This window comes from Leptopilina heterotoma, unplaced genomic scaffold (genome assembly GCF_015476425.1).
Source record: "Leptopilina heterotoma isolate Lh14 unplaced genomic scaffold, ASM1547642v1 Lhet_177, whole genome shotgun sequence".
Classification (NCBI taxonomy): Eukaryota; Metazoa; Arthropoda; class Insecta; order Hymenoptera; family Figitidae; genus Leptopilina; species Leptopilina heterotoma.
The window spans coordinates 1,364,057-1,370,056 of NW_025110893.1; positions in this window are offsets into that span (position 1 = coordinate 1,364,057).

Sequence of the window (6,000 nt, forward strand, 5' to 3'; positions counted from 1 at the left end):
TTAGCTAATGGGTGTATCATTATTTGAAGAGTTGTACCTACATAGGGAGACGTCATATAGGAATTGTAGAATGTTGTAAAGAAAAGAAAAGAAAGAATTGGATGAGAGAGGGGAGGGGGGTCTTCATCAGGAAAGTGCGTTTTTCACTTTCTTGGTGGCTTTGAGTTACACGCATTTTGGTGGTTGAACCTCTCAGGGAGGATGGTGGGAAAGTATAGAGAGGGTGGAAAACGTCGAAAGTGGGAGGTGGGTTTGTAGAGAGCAGTAGAGCAGACAATACACACGAGCTAGCGACCGGTCGCTATCCGCCTATTTGATGTTATGTTAGTACAACAGCGGCGCCGTGTTTGCGTTGAGGCCCATATTGATTGCCACCCCTGTCGCCACCCCCGGTTTTGGAGTGGCACAGGCATACCATATCGTACGATACCGCGTCTCGTACACCATAGCAAACCCTCTCTGTACATATACTGAATCTATATATATATGCATGCTGGAATATAGGCTGAGCAGCACAAGGTACAAGCAACTATATATACTGTGTCTGTCACCCGATGATATTAACAGCGACAGTTTCGTTGTCAGCCGCAGTACCACTCACCTCGAATTAACATAAAGCTGCGAATTTCCAATGTATATATTGTCAACTTGTTTTCATTTCATTTCTTACATTCATCACTATTTATTGAATATTGCATTTATTATTATCAGGGTTGCCACAAACTTTTCATTTCTTCCTGATTTCCATAGATGAAAATTTTCACTTTTTACCCCTGATCCTAAATATTTTGATTCACTCTAAAAATTATTAGATACTAAACAAAAATAGGATAGTAGAGATGATGATTCTGGAAATTAAATTTTTTCCAGTTCTTTCAATAAAAATCCCTGACTTTTTCCTGATTTCTCTGACCTGTGGCAACTATATGAGGATAAAAATTAGAAAATCACTTTTTCTCTATACTTTGTCGCTCCTCGACTGAAAAATATTTGTCATGAAAAACCATATAAAAAAGAAGGAGCTTGCAAAGGAACCGTTACCTGAGAAATGAGACCATTTGCACAACGTGCGCAAAACTTGAAACGATGAGAAAAGTTTAAACGAGCAAAATTGCAGTACTTTTCGTTAATTATACGATGGCGAAAACGAAACAGAAAACAGAAAACAAACAGTACAAATGAGAAAAATAAAAGTTTTTCGAGAGGTATTTTTTTCCACCCCAATCCGCTCTATATCTTTCTAAATGGAGGGAAAGACGTTTTCCATCCTTGTGATTTTCGCTTCTCGATGTGGAAACAGACAGACGTGTTTATAATTTTCAGAGAGGTAAAGAAGATTGGAGATGTCAGGTGCAGCAGACCGCTTAAGACAATGGAGCTTGAATAGAGTGAGTTGTGGTGAAAACCAAGGACTTTGGGACGAGGGTTTTGTGGAAAGTGAAACAGGGAGGAGAGAGAGAGAGAGAGAGGGAGGGAGGGAAAGAGAGAAAACTTGATTCTCCAAAAGAAGGGGTGGGAGAATCTGAAGATGGGATTGAAGCGCTGTCACAACCACGCGAGCCGTTACTTCTACATCACTGGCTTCTCTACTCGGATGCCAAATGATCTTCTGTCCGTTTGTCTGTTTCCAAGGAGCATCTAATGCATTGCCAAAGTGGATCTTATTTTTCATTCCTCGAGATTCACTTCATTCTCTAAACGATTCTGTCTTGAAGACACTAGCAGACTAAAAAAATATTCTCAATTTTCATCCCCTAAAAGAAAATTCAAAATTCACTCTATACCTTAGGTCCTCCAGTAAACAGCTAAAAAATATTTGTCTTTACAAAATTTAATTTACTTTAATTTCAACAACTATTAACAATTCGCGCGCTGATACGTGCGGCTAACTTCTTATTAACTTTTTTAAAATAAAATTAGCAATTTTGAAAAAAATATAATTTAAAAATTTTTAACACAAATTTTTTTTTTATAAAAATAATCTTTGACAATTTAAATTTTTCATACTTTTATCTACAAATTCTGCAGAATTAATACTTTTAAAAAAGTTACAAACAATTGCAGAAATTCAATTATTTCCACAAGTAAATATAAAATTGGCATCAATTCGATTATGTTCAAAAAATTTTTTAAATTCTCGTAAAAATTTCAATTATCTTTAAAAATAATTAAATTTTTCTCTGAAATTCAATTATTTTCAAAAATTTTAATAAAATTCTTGTCATAATTTTAATGATCTTAAATTTTTAAAAAATTCTTAATTAGAAATTTTAAAGAACATAAACATAAAATTCAACATTTTTTCTTTTCTTTTATGACATTTAGCTTTAATATTTTTGTGCCTTTGAAAAATACTTTACTTATCGAATAGTCTCCACACTTTGGTAAAAAATCTAAAATTGTCAAAAAATTATCAAAAATTCAAAAACCCGAATTTCTTAAAATTCAACATTTTTTCTTCTCTTTTATGGAATTAAGCTTCATTATTTTTGTGCTTTTGAAAAATACTTTACTTACTCAATAGTCTCCACTCTTTGGTAAAAAATTTAAATTTGTGAAAAATTATCAAAAATTCAAAAAAAATAATTTCTTAAAATTCAACATTTTTCGTTTTCTTTTTTGGCAATTTGCTTCAATATTTTTGTGCTTTTAAAAAATACTTTACTTACTTAATGTTCTCCACCCTTTGGTAAAAAATCTAAATTTATGGAAAATTATCAAACATTCAAAAACCCGAATTTCTTAAAATTCAACATTTTTTCTTTTCTTTTATGGCAATTAGATTCAATATTTTTGTGCTCTTCAAAAATACTTTACTCAGTTAATAGTCTCAACTCTTTGGTAAAAAATCTAAATTTGTCAAAAAATTATCAAAAATTCAAAAAACCGTATTTCTTAAAATTCAACATTTTTTCTTCTCTTTTATGGAATTAAGCTTTAAAATTTTTGTGCTCTTGTAAAATACTTTACTTATTGAATAGTCTCAACTTTTTGGTAAAAAATCTAAAATTGTCAAAAAATTGATGAAATTCAAAAAACCGAATTTCTTAAAATTCAACAATTTTTCTTTTCTTTTATGACATTTAGCTTTAATATTTTTGTGCTTTTGAAAAATACTTTACTTACTTAATGTTCTCCACCCTTTGGTAAAAAATCTAAATTTTTGAAAAATTATCAAAAATTTAGAAAACCGAATTTCTTAAAATTCAACATTTTTTCTTTTCTTTTATGGCAATTAGCTTCAATATTTTTGTGCTTTAAAAAAATACTTTACTTACTCAATAGTCTCCACTCTTTGGTAAAAAATTTAAATTTGTGAAAAATTATCAAAAATTCAAAAACCCGAATTTCTTAAAATTCAACATTTTTCGTTTTCTTTTATGGCATTTAGCTTTAATATTTTTGTGCTTTTGGAAAATACTTTACTTATCGAATAGTCTCAACTTTTTGGTAAAAAATCTAAAATTGTCAAAAAATTATCAAAAATTCAAAAAACCGAATTTCTTAAAATTCAACATTTTTTCTTCTCTTTTATGGAATTAAGCTTCAATATTTTTGTGCTCTTGTAAAATACTTTACTTATTGAATAGTCTCAACTTTTTGGTAAAAAATCTAAAATTGTCAAAAAATTGATAAAATTCAAAAAACCGAATTTCTTAAAATTTAACATTTTTTCTTTTGACTAATTTTATTTCTGTTTTCTTGGGACAAAAATATGGTAACAGACATATTTAACAATAAATTAATATCTAATGATAGAAACAATCGATAATAAAAATCTTCTAAGTTTTGTTAGATTAAAAAAATTTTTTATTGAGAAAAATTTTAATTTTTTTATAAATTTTTACAAATTTCTCTGATTTTCAATGAAATTCTCTGACATTTCCTGACTTCCCTAACTTCTCTGACTGTTAGACACCCTGAATTATCCACTATTTGCAAAATCTCTTAATTAAAAAAAGTCTATACTCAAAAACTAATTTCCCAAACTGTGGAAATTTTTAATTACAGTGGAACCTCGATTTTCCGAATTAACCTAGGCAAGGCCGGGTTTGGATAATTGAAAATTCGGATAATAGAGATTTTAATTTTTTTATATATAATTAAAGTAAAAAAATCGACAGTTGAATTATATATATTTCATTTAATCCATTTTTTAAATATAGGTACATAAGTATATATACGTAAATATATATTAATTCCTAATAATATATTAATAAAACATAGAATTCAGAATTTTTTAAAATTTTTCTGTCATAATTATCGTTATTTTCCTTTGAAAGATTCGGGAGGTCAAAAAAAAGTTCGGATAATAGAAGTTCGGATAAAATGATTTTCGGTTCGGATAATAGAGGGTTCGGATAACAGAGGTTCGGATAATCGAGGTTCCACTGTACAACTCATTTTTTAATTTTCCATAAAATTGTTCCTGCAAAAAAACATTTCATTTTCATTATCTTGAAATTTTTAAAAGTATTTTAGAATTGAAAAAAAATCATTGCCACGGTCCCTCATACCCTACGCGATACGAAAAAAAGTACGTTTCTTGTGGGTGAAGATTAACTGGAAAATGCAAAAAGCCGTGGAATTTGGACCCCCCCCCCCTCCCTCTATGAAAGGAGGTTTCCCGGTTTGGCGCTTGCGGCATAAATTACGCGGAATAAACAGCGTTAGTCTGTGTATTGGCTACTGTGCGTGTTTGTAAAAGTATATAAAATATATACATATATAAAGAGGAAAAAAGCCACGGGTTATGGCCGTTTTAACATCGAAGTGCGCTCCTCTCTCTCTCTCTTTTGCCCTTTCGAGAGGGTGCGATGGTGTGTATATACGAGATCTACTTTATGTGGATTAAAATCGAGCGGTATGCATTTGAAAAAAACCGCGATGCTCGCGATTGGAAAGTTAGAATTGTGAGGGGGAAGAGGGGGGTGGGTGGAGGTGACTTGTGTGTGGAGTGATGAGGGGATTGGAGGGGAGAAAAAGGGAAAGCGGAAATAAAAATGGCAATTGCAGTTTGATTCCTGCCTCCGCTTTTTTTTCATCCCAACCCTTGATCTCGCGACTCATCCCACTATCAAACGTTTCTGCCAACGCCATTCTTTCTCTTTGTCCCTCTTTTCCCTTTGCCTGGCTCTCACTCTCTCACTCTCTCTATATATATATATATTTCTACCGTATACAATCCGTAACCTCCTTCCCTTGAATTTTCTCGCGAATACATCACTCGGCAAAAAGTTCAAATATAAAACAAAAGCCATAGCGCATAAACAGGACTCGGTTTACTGAGGGTGGGGTTGTCTTTTATTTGATTTTCTCACCCCTTCGTGTTCTTTACTTTATATAAACTGCAGAACAAAAAAAAAAAAAGAAGCGGTATAATATAAATTTTCGCCCGCTTATTAAATTTTAAAATGTTTAAATTTACTTTTTTTCGCATATTTTTTTTTTTTATAAAAGTTTTGTCGAGAATTTTTCCATCAGTTCTTTATTGTCACAATAAACCTGGGTTTTATTCGATACTAAAACTGTGTAATTTTGTTTCACGTATTCCCTGAATTTTGATTCAGTCTTGGGTTTATTTACATTTTGTATTTTTCACGCACTTGGGTGAAATTTTAATTAGTGGAAATTTCTAAGGGAATTACAAATTTTTAACTTTAAATTAACTAAAATATTAACTATAATAATCGTCTTATTCATTCTTTCATTCTGTCCACTGTGTCCACACCTGAAGTTAGTATTTGTGTATTCTTTTGTTTTTTTTTTCTTTAAAAATAAATTTGTTTTGACAAATCGAAAATATGCAGGTATTTTTTCATAATTCATAATAAAATATTAGAGATTAGAAAATTTAAAAAAAAATGATGATTAACAAATGAAAAATTTACCCATTTTGTTTATTATATGCTTTTTTTATAACTAATTTCGTTTGACTGATCTGAATTATACAAATTTTTCTCTTATTTATTTATAAAAAATAGAAAATTTGTTAAAAAA